General features: G+C 36.7%; 1 pseudogene; it reads left to right on the top strand.

Annotated features, from left to right (window-relative positions):
• The first annotated feature begins 2407 nt into the window (after nucleotides 1–2407).
• Nucleotides 2408–6474, top strand: LOC143673129 (olfactory receptor 5L2-like; annotated as a pseudogene).
• Nucleotides 6475–10810: the final 4336 nt, after the last annotated feature.

Here is a 10810-nt window from a genome sequence, read left to right on the forward strand (position 1 = left end):
GAGAGTGGATCTCATCTAGGAAGAGAATGCTCTATTCTGGATTTTTATCAGCCAGACTCTGAATGCTGTCTCTGAGATTTCCCAGAGCTCCTCTCCAGGTGTTAATGCTATCCCTTCTGGAGATGTATCTATGTCTTATTTCTAATAGTCTTCTAATTGTTTTCCTAATAAATTCTGTTTTTACATCACTGAAGTCTGCATTGTCCATGAATCTGAGCCTATAAATTAAAATGCCACAAATATCACATTACCTATTGTGTAACACTTTATTATAGGATATCCCCAATATAGATACTCAGAGAATTTATAAGAAATAAATGCAAATAAATTTATTACTAATTGTTTTTAACTTATATTTTGTACCTTCAATAGGGAGAAACTATTTCTTTCTCTTGCAGTATTTTGGTTCATTTTCAAGTATGGCACTGTATACATAAACGTCTTAAAAGATGTTACCTACAATAGTGGCTTTTTAGACATCAATTTATAAATATTGACTAAATCAAAAATGGGTCCAAAGAATATTTCCTCAAGGATATATTCAATCTGGAATTTCTTCCTTGATAAGCAAAGAGCAAAATGTTCTATGTGGTGATGGGCTTTTGGAACCACAGATGGAAACTGGGACCTATGAATGGTGGGATATAATCTGGTCTACTGCTAGTCTGCTCTATGGCACATAAAAAAAAGTGTGACTGGAATGTACAAAGAAAGTGATAAGCCTGAAAGTAGTGGGGAGATGAAAGCCTTCTGATTGTGAAAATTTATGGTAGGCTCTGACACCATACCATAGTTCTATTCACTACAGTAAGACCTATTCTCAAAAGAGGGGGTTTTCCTTGCAGATCAACGATGGCTCAGAGCTCCAGCTACTTTGTGCTTTCAACTGTGAAGAGTGGAGTGCATTGCATTCTGAAGATGATAACCATTTTCTAAATACTGAGCAGGAACTATTTTCTGTAATACATGGGTCAGTGACACTAGATAGCTACTGGTCCATTCCTTAATGCAATTTTATTGATATATGTTTACATACCATGCAGTCATCCAAAGTTTACCATTTTGGTTCACAGTATCATCATATGGTTGTGTTATCATCACCACAATACATTTTTGAAAATTTGATTACTCAAAAATGAATAAAATGAAGTATAAAATAAAAAAGAGGCAGTGTGATGGTGGCTCAGAGACATAATTCTCATCTGTCATGCTGGACCCCTGGGTTGGATTCCCAGTGCCTGCCCATGCAAAAAAAAAAAAAATAATTAAAAAAAATACCAAAAACATCCCATACCACTTATCAGCTGTGTGCTGGTTTGAAACTGTTATGTATCCCAGAAAAGCCACATTCTTTTAACCTAATCCAGTGTTGTGGAGGCAGACCCACTGTAGGTTGGATTCCTTTGAGCAGGTAATTTCCATGTAGATGTGACCCTTCCTCTAAAGGTGGGTCCCAGTGAACTTACCTGAGTCCTTATAAGGGCTCACAGAGAGAGAAATTGCTCAGAGCAAATACAGAGATGAAACAAGGTGCAGAAGTTTAGAGATGCTTGGAGACAGAAACTCAGAGAAGAGACCACTGGAACCAGAAGCCCAAAGCAACGAAATCTTGGAGCAAAAGGTTAGCAGATGTCACCATGTGACTTTCAATGTGACATAGAAAGCCTGGATGTGACCAGTCTTTCTTGAATGAAGGTGTCCTCTTGTACATGCCTTAATTCGGATATGTTCATTACTTTAGAACTGTGCACTTGTAACTTAGTTAGTCCCTTTCATAAAAGCCAATCCATTCCTTGGATATTGTATTCCAGCAGCTTCAGCAAACCAAAACACCTGCCTTATTATTTATTTATGTTTTGTCCTTATTTGTTTACTCAACTGTCCATATACTGAATAAAGGGAGTGTCAGAGAAGGTTTTCACAACCACACAGTCACACTGTAAAAGCTGTATAGTTTTATAGTTGTTTTCAAGACTCAAGGCCACTGTACTACAGTTCAGTGGTTTCAATCATTTCCCACTACTTACTTCAATACACTGAAAAATGAAAAGGGACAGCTATATAATATATAAGAATAATCCTCTAGAATGAGATCTTGACTCTATTTGCAATCTCATCCACTGAAAATTTATTTTGTTTCATTCTTTTCCCTCTTCTGATCAAGAAGGATTCCTCAATTCCACAGTACTGGGTTCAGTCTCACCCTGGGAGTCATGTCCCACATTGTTAGGGGAATTTACACTCCTGGGAGTAATTTCAACATGGGGGGAGGGCAGTAAGTTTACCTGCAGAGATGGCTTTGTGAGGGAGAGACCATATCTGAGCAACAAAAGAGGCTCTCTGGTGATGATTTGTAAGCTTAATTATAAGTAGTCTTAGGTTCTCCTCTGCATGAATAAGTTTCATAATGGCGAGCCCCAATATCAAGGACTTGGCCTATTATATTAGTAGTCCCTAGTGCTTGCAAGAATATCTGGAATTCCGCAGGTGGGGAAGTTTAATATTTCCACATTTTTCCGCAGTCCCTCAAGGGGGCTCTGTAAATATTTTTTATTCTCTGCATAAACTACTCTGGAATGTATCAAAGCATCACACCAACCTGTATAAACCAACAAGATCTCACACCCTTTCCAAGGTTCCATGTAATATGATGTTCAAATAATAAATTGACCATACAAGTTAAATTAATTAGTGGGCTAACAAAATTTAAATTTGCCTCTAACCAACTGTCAGATTGAAACTAAAGCTCTCTAAACTGCCAGCTGGTCTCATATACAGGTCAAGCCAGGCCAAAGTCAGCAAGCATTGACTAGATTAGGACAAGCACCCAGTTTATCCTGCAAGAATGAGGAAAAGTAAATGGCTCTTCTTCTAAGCCAATATGCTTTCAAGTGGCTTGCTATTTAGCCATTAGGGTCAGCCTCTTTCTCAAGTTTTGGAAAGGTTACAAAAGTAATTGTTCTAGTTTGCTAGCTGTTGGAATGCAACATACCTGAAACAGAATGGCTTTTAAAAGGGGAATTTAATAAGTTGCTTGTTTGCAGTTCTAAGGCTGAAAAAATGTCCCAATTAAAATGAGTCCATAGAAATGTCCAATCTAAGGCATCCAGGGAAAGATACCTTGGTTCAAGAAGGCCAATGAAGTTCAGGGTTTCTCTCTCAAGTGAGAAGGCACATGGAGAACCCAGTCACAGTTTCTCTCTTGGCTGGAAGGGTATATGGTGAGCAAGGCATCATCTGCTAGTGTTCTCTCCTGGCTTCCTGTTTCATGAAGCCCTTGGGAGGTGTTTTCCTTCTTCATCTCCAAAGGTCGCTGGCTGATGGGCTTTCTCATGGTTATGTCATTCTTCTCTGCTCTCTCTGAATCTCCATTCTTCAAAATGTTTCCTCTTTTATAGGACTTCAGAAACTTATCAAGACCCACCCAGTAGAGACACACCTCCACCTAATCCAGTTTAACAGCTACTCTTGATTAAATCACATCTCCAGGGAGATGATCTAATTACAGTTTCAAAGATACAATATGGAATAGGGATTATAAGAAGTGGCTACCTTTACAAAATGGGATTAGGATTAAAACATGGCTTTTCTAGGGTCCATACATCATTTCAAACCAGCACAGTAATTTTCCGAGGTTTATTATATGACAATTAAGGATATTTATGTTTTCACTTAAAGGCACTTTCTTAAACAATGCAGTGAATACATTTGGAAATGTCAAAATATTGTCAATTTCATTAAACATCACAAATATAACATTTTATTAAAATTGCATTTTCATTTGTGCTTTAATTACATTTTCATGGAAAACAGGGGGTTTCACATTTAAATTATTCAATTTAAGTGTAATAAGCATGGTATTGATTTCACTCACTTTTTTTTTTGCATGGGCAGGGATCAGGAATTGAAATTGGGCAGGTGAGAATTCTACCACTAAGCCACTGTGGCCCGCCCAAACTCACATTTCTTTTTTACTTGAATAAATCTTTATAAACACTCCAAAGTTCCTTAGGTCTAAAATAAATAATAAGAGAGCTTGGGAGTGAGTGGGCTTCCTAGATGATGCAAGTTTGCAAACAATAGCTTTTAGAAATGTTCTTACAGTTTTTCTCTCTAGGAATGCTCTCCTCCAAGAGGGATGCATCATGTGGCCAATAGCTTGGAGATTAGCTCTATTTTATGTTTCCTTTCAAAACATTACCATATACATTAAAACATATGACTAATGCCATTCCTTTCCATGGACAATGTCTTAGTTTCTTGGCTGCTAAAATAAATACCATCCAATGGGTTAGCTTAAAGAACAAGAATTTATTGACTCATGGTTTTGAGGGTAAATGAAGTCCAAAATCAAGATGTAAACAAGGCAATTACCTCTCCCTGAAGATTCTGTAATCCTTTGGCTGGTTGCCCTTTCTGTTGGCTTTTTCTTCTGTGTCCAGTTTCCTTTGCTTAAAAATACTTCAGCCATATTGGACTAAGATCCACCCTCATTCACTTTGGTCATTATTTAATTGATAACATTTTCAAAGTTTCTATTACAAACTTGTTCACACCCACAGGACAAAGGGTTGATACTTGAACATGCTTTTTTGGTGGATCTAATTCAATCCCCAGCAGAAAAAAATATGAGAAATCCAGAAAGATTCCTAGTGGGAATTTTCAATACCAGAGGCTATTAAATGGGGATGCTCAATCTTCAGAATTAATTTAATAGTGATACATTACTTTTAAGTTTAATATCATAAGTAATGCTGTAGAGTGTTAGTAGGCATTTTTGTTATTCATTTCTTATTTGCATCTTTGGTCAGTTCTTGTGATAGAGTGAAAGAAATGAAATCAATTTATGAATGATCTAATTTTAGGGTTTTAGGGCCATTTTTACAAGAAAGGTTATGGGAGCAGTATAATATTTAAGAGTATCCAATTCCTTAAACCCTGGCCAATATTCAAGAGCATAGTTAACAAAATCATTATGGTAATGTCTTCGAAAAATACCGATAGGGTGTAAAAAGTTACAGATATCAACACAAAATGAAAACTTCTGGTTTAGTAATTTTAAAAATACATTTATCCCATTACTTCAAAGGAAAACTGAGGGAAGAGTATTTTATATTGTAAACTTTACTTTCTAGGATCCCAGGTTTGAATAATTATTTGAAGGACTTTTGGGGAAACATGAAATTTAAACCATGGCACAAAAAAGCAAATTAAATACAATTTTACCTTCTTTCTAGTGATTTTATCCCAAAGATAATTTAAAGAGTCTCATAGGCTTCTGTAGCTATAATTGTTTTGTAATGATTTTTGTGAACTGTGAGCTTTGTTCATTTGTATTCCACTATTTCTGAATTACTCCTAAACTTCACAAAAGCCGTGTCCTATTTCTTTGTTGCCAAAATTATTTCATTTAATTATTCTCATATCTGAGTTTAGGAGAGAACAAAGTTGAATTTTTAATTCTATAATGGAGAAGGAATTTTAGTTTAGTTTTGTTTTCTTTTCTTTTTCCCAGTCCCAAATAAAGTGGGGACACAGCAGGGAAACTGCAGCACCATGTCAGACTTCATTCTCCTGGGATTATCAGACCTCCCTGAGTTGAGCATCTTCCTCTTTCTCATGTTCCTTCTCATCCATGGAGTCATACTGCAGCAACTGGGCATGACCACAGTGATCCAGGACAGCTCTCAGCTTCACACCCTGATATATTTTTCCTTAGCCACTTATTCCCTGTGGATTTCTGAAACTCCATGATCATTGTGCCTAAGATGCTGGCCAATATCTTAGACAAAGCCAAGAACTATTTCCTTCCTGGGATGTACTTTACAGTTTTTCTCACTTTGGTCATGTGTAATCACTGAGGTCATGCTGCTTGCTATGATAGCCTATGCCCATTTTGTGACCATCTATAATCCACTGTTGTACATGGTTGTCATGTTGCAGGAGCTCATGACAGTCTGGCATCTGCATGGAATAGTGTATTCTCTGCTTCACATGTATTTAGCTCTTCAGATCCCATGCTATAGATCAAATGTGATTAACCACTTCTGTGATTTGCCCCCTCTCTTATCTCTTGCCTGCTCTGCTGTGTCTAGGAATGAATAGATGCTGTTTATTGTGGCCACTTTCAATGAGATCAACACGATCATGATCATTCTCACCTCCTATTTGTTTATTCTCATTGCAATCCTGAAGATGCACTCTGCAGATAGAAGGTGCAAAGCCTTTTGCACCTGCCTCTCCCATCTTACAGCCATTGTTATCTTTCATGGAAAAATTCTTTTCATTTATTGCCAGACCAATTCTCTCTATAGTCTGGAAACTGATAAAGTGGTCAAAGTGTTCTATACTGCAGTGATTTCCATGCTGAATCCCCTGATCTATAGCTTGAAGAAGAAGGTTGTGAAAGCAGCTCTCAGGAAAAATGGCAGTCTTCAAAATACCACTTTAGAGAAAATTTTTAACAGTAGCTAGATTTCCTAGTGGAGTGTGATGGAGGGCTGAGTAAGTGGATTGCAGTGTTGGAATTGAGTGAACAGTAAGTTGCTAGATAGTTCTGAATGAGTCTTTTTGATTCAGTTATTTTATGCTTTTTCAATTTTCAAGAGTTTCAGGACTCAGAAAAATAACTTCCCATATAAAAAGAACTTTTTTTAGCCAGGGGGGCCTTCAGCTTCTTTTGCAGAACCAGATGTGGCAGCAAGATCCCCAGGCATCCCACATGTTCATTCACATCGTTGCATGCCTCACAACTTTGTTCCTTTTTGTAGCAGCACAACCTTCATTCATAAGTATGTACCATCGTTCACAAATCTACTTCTCTGTGCATTCTTCAGCCACCTGCATTCATTGGGTGTCATGTATAGGGCTCAAAGTCCATAGTCCATAAAAACTCTGAATTTCAGATAATTTCATTGTTCCCAAGAGAAAGAAAACCAATAAACACACCTCACCAAATAGGATATCTAAACCTCCTCTTGTTGTTGCTGTGGTAGTGCTGATGGTTTCCTTTTGGACAAAGCCCATAGCATGCAATAGCAGTTTTCCCCCTGAACCCTGGACTTAAACATTCTTTGTACAGGAACCGTATCTTTGAAGTACCACTTGCAAAAACTAATTCATATTTCTGGTGTTAATCAGTGGGACATGTAGGCCTATACAAACCTTGTTCATCTTCAACGTGGTAATATTACTTATAGACCCACTAGGAAGCCACCTTCACTCCTGCCTATCCCTTACTTTGAAGTTCAGCCTCATTAGCTAAGGGCTCACCCATCTCCAGCTTCTACGTATCTCTAAGTTTTCTATATTCTGTATAGTAAGCCTCTGATGATGCTTTATGCTGGTCATAAAAGTTTTATCATACAGTGTCTATCCTTTTGTGTCTGGCTGGTTTCATTCAGCATTATGTCCTCAAGGCTCATCCACCTTGTCATGTGCTTTGGGACATCATTTTGTCTTGCTGCTGTATGGTGTTTCATCTTATGTGTGTACTGCATTTTGTTGATCCACTCATCTGTTGATGGGTATTTGGTTTGTTCCCATCTTTTGATGATTGTGAATAAAGCTGCTATGAACAAGAAAAAAAAGATCCCCAGGCATGCTGGTGTGGCACCCATCAGAAGGCACCACACCCATCAGAAATGATAAACAGTCATGTAGTCAAGACCTATCCCTGCATGATAACTCTCCCCTCCTAGCATGGTTTTTCATAAAAAACCACAGCTCTCAGAAAGAGAGCTGGGGCATTTCCTTTCTGTTCACTGGTAGGTTTCACGGACTCCACCTGCTTTCTTCCCTCAATAAATCTGTTAAGCTATCACTCACTGTCCTAAGTGGAATCCTTCATGACTCCATTCCTACAAAGAGTAGAACTGAGTGTATTTCAAAATGTTCATCCAATATTTTGTTTTTCCTTGATGTGTTTTGTCTAAGAGGAAAAGAGAAATGGTACTGCTAAGAAACAGGCATTTAATATGCTGCAAAACCTTTATTAATCTAATAAATAACCCATGGTAACTACAATTTCTTTCTGTATCCACCATGGAAACTAGGATTCTTTTCAAAAGCATGCTCCTATTTTCCATGTTGCATATTTGCATTCATTTGTATAATTATTATTATCATTAACAATATTTCTGATTATCTTGTCACTTATTTTTTCTTCTGGTCTTCATAATTTCTATGATCTAGTCATAGTGGATCAAATTACTTCTATATCTCATAAATGGATGTCTTCTCTTCTGCATATACTCTTTGCAAGTATCTGCTTTTCCTCAACTCTCCTTTCTTCACCATTTCTCAACATGCCTAAATCACACCTCTCCATTCAGTCACTATTAATATGCATGAATTGACATTTTAATTGTTTTTCTGTTTCATGTCAGTTTCTACATTTCATTTGCTTTTTGAAAAAAGAAAAGATTCTCTCCTTTTTTTTCATTCGTCCAGTAATGATGTGAGAATTATATTGAGCTTGAGTCCATGAAACCATGATTTTGATCATGATTTTTTCTTTTGTTACATAATTTTTCACTTACAATTTCAGTTTCCTGAAGTTTATATGTTGGATAATACTGCCAACCTCACAGCATTATATTGAGATTACATTTTGAGAATGTATTTGACGTATGACAGCTCACTGGACCAGAGGAGGTACTTACTTAATGTCTATTTAAATGAAGTCATTGTGGCCTGGGGTTATTTTCCTTTTATTCTTTCACTACCATTAGCATATTATTGTTTTCTTTCATTTTTATTTTATTAAATTGTTAATGAATAAATACTGGTGAATAATGCTTTCCCTTCAATTCCTATAATATAAGCAGCCTTGTATGTTTCCTTGGTTGTTGATGTTCAGTCACCAAGGAGAAGCTTTGTTGGGGAGGTTGTTTCAAAGAAAATTTTCCTCATCAATGGAATAAATGGTATATGTATCAGACAATGTATGAACTGAGGGCACTATATTGACTTTCAAGGATTATGAATTGGCTTAAAATTGTCCACATCTTCATGAGTATTATATCATTTAGGATTCTCTCACTAAAACAAATCCTTAGTGGGATTTAATACATGAAATTTTAGATGTAGAGAAGCTGAAACAGCACAAAGGAGATACTATGTATTAATTGAGGGATTATTACCTTCAAGAAACAGCTATTATACTTGACATTGGGAGACAAAAGAGAAAGAGATATTGTTGTCAGAATCTCAGTGCTTAGAGGAAGCTCTCCACTCAGCAGCTAACTCCTTGAGTAAGAGTCCTAGCTCTCAGGGTGTCTGAGCATCACAGGGTGGTTTAGGCCTCAGTAGTTTTCACACGTCAGGTGGCATATCCCATAGGGACTTTGAACAACAAATTCTACTGTCCCAACCTCTGAAGAGAACAGTGAAGTAATAAAAAGCTGTTAGCCAACACCACGTGTCTATTTCTGCTGGATTCACCTAAATGGTCATTGGAAAACTAAACAAATCCCATTCCTCTCTTTTCTCCACATCTTTACAGTCCTCTCTTTCTCTTATTTCCCACTCCCCACCTCCAATTCCTCCACTTAGCAAAATCTAACAGGAAGACAGATACCAAGATGTAAGGAGAATGAACTGTTTAGATTCCCTGAAACATTATCACAGACTGAAGAATGGAAAAGAAGACACAGAGATGAAACAATGGACACCAAAACAACTTTAGATTGCAAGACATCTAAATGCAAGGAAGAGATTCTTTTGCTACTTATTATCTCCCCAGAGTGAATAAATCTCTCTAGATCTGACTACTTAAATAAGCATCGAGATTCTTCAGCCTTTACCCATTATATTAATCATAGATACAATTGATACTTTGTAACATTTGTAAACCAGATATGATGGAGAAAGTGGTGCTGTTGTTGATGGTCACCCTTTAAGATCTAGGTAAGTGAAGTTACATGGATCCATTTCAAAGTGTAAATCTAATGCTTTCCCTTCAATTCTTATAATATAAGCAGCCTTGTATGTTTCCTTGGTTGTTGATGTTCATAGTCACTAAGATGAAGTTCCATTGGGAAGGTTGATTCAAAGGAAATTTTCCTCATCAATGGAATATTCTCTTAGCAGTTGGTGACTTCAATGATATGACAGAATTGAAGGGATGCTTCAGCATTAGGAAGGGCATGAAGGAGAGACATACATGACTGAACTGTAAATCCCATTCACTATAATTGTGTACTTTCTCATTTTGTATCTCCAGTTAAAGTGGTATATTTGAAGTGCATGATTCACCAAGAAAAATATATAAAGACCCATAATCAGTATAACAATATATTTCGAATAAAATAAGGCTTTGGAAAAATTCTAATGTTGATTTTACCCAAAAGAATAGATCTTTTATGCGTTAACTTGAAAATTTGGAACAGAAGATAAAAAAATAAAAGGGTAGAATTTGAGAAATTGAAGCATTAACTTTTCAATTATATATATATATATATATATATTTGCATGGACAGGCACCAGAAATCAAGCTCTGGTGTCTGGCATGGTAAGTGAGAATTCTGTCTCCTGAGGCACTATGGCCTGCCCTCAATGATATTTTAAATTATTCTCTATGAGATTTGTCCTATTTCCACTTGGTATTAATGTTTTCTTTTTTTTTTAACATGGGCAGGCACCGGGAATCAAACCCGGGTCCTCTGGCATGGCAGGCAAGCGTCCTTGCCTGCTGAGCCATTGTGGCCCTCCTGATATTAATATTTTCATAATGACTTGCAAGATATTTTATATTTTAAGAACACTGATCCTAAGGAATATAATGAGAAATTATAATAATTTGGTATTT

This window comes from Tamandua tetradactyla, unplaced genomic scaffold (genome assembly GCF_023851605.1).
Source record: "Tamandua tetradactyla isolate mTamTet1 unplaced genomic scaffold, mTamTet1.pri scaffold_133_ctg1, whole genome shotgun sequence".
Taxonomy (NCBI): Eukaryota; Metazoa; Chordata; class Mammalia; order Pilosa; family Myrmecophagidae; genus Tamandua; species Tamandua tetradactyla.